Genomic DNA, 565 nt, shown 5'->3' with positions numbered 1-565 from the left:
AAAAAAAAAAAAAAAAAAAAAAAAAACATTTACAACCATTGTAATTTAATTAACACTAACAGCAGAAGATAATTAGTAACCACAGTCACTGTCGTTAGATACAAGGTTATCGCCGGTTCAAATATTCTTGTGGCATATTTGAATCCATAACAAAGTTATTCGTTATGGTTTTTTCATGGAGAAAATTTCTCACTGTAGAGAAATGGCATAAATATGCCAAAAATCAGCTTGCGGCACCAAGCATATTTGAACTGGTAATAATTTTGTATTTATAGGCGTAGGAGCGGCTGTGTGGTAAGTAGCTTGCTTACAAAGCACATGGTTCCGGGTTCAGTCCCACTGCGTGGCACCTTGGTCAAGTGTCTTCTACTATAGCCTCGGGCCGACCAAAGCCTTGAGAGTGGATTTGGTAGACGGAAACTGAAAAGAAGCCTATCGTATATATATATAGGCGCAGGAGTGGCTGTGTGGTAAGTAGCTTGCTTACCAACCACATGGTTCCGGGTTCAGTCCCACTGTGTGGCACCTTGGGCAAGTGTCTTCTACTATAGCCTCGGGCCGACCA

General features: G+C 41.2%; 1 protein-coding gene across 1 annotated transcript in view; it reads right to left on the bottom strand.

Moving 5' to 3' along the window:
- LOC106884178 (GPN-loop GTPase 3) overlaps positions 1 to 565 on the bottom strand; it is a 6,271-nt gene that overhangs the window by 2,999 nt on the left and 2,707 nt on the right. The window lies entirely within an intron of this gene.

Source organism: Octopus bimaculoides, chromosome 30 (assembly GCF_001194135.2).
Source record: "Octopus bimaculoides isolate UCB-OBI-ISO-001 chromosome 30, ASM119413v2, whole genome shotgun sequence".
Taxonomy (NCBI): domain Eukaryota; kingdom Metazoa; phylum Mollusca; class Cephalopoda; order Octopoda; family Octopodidae; genus Octopus; species Octopus bimaculoides.
The sequence above is the reverse complement of the archived record's forward strand: the minus strand, read 5'-3'. Positions and strand labels throughout refer to the sequence as shown.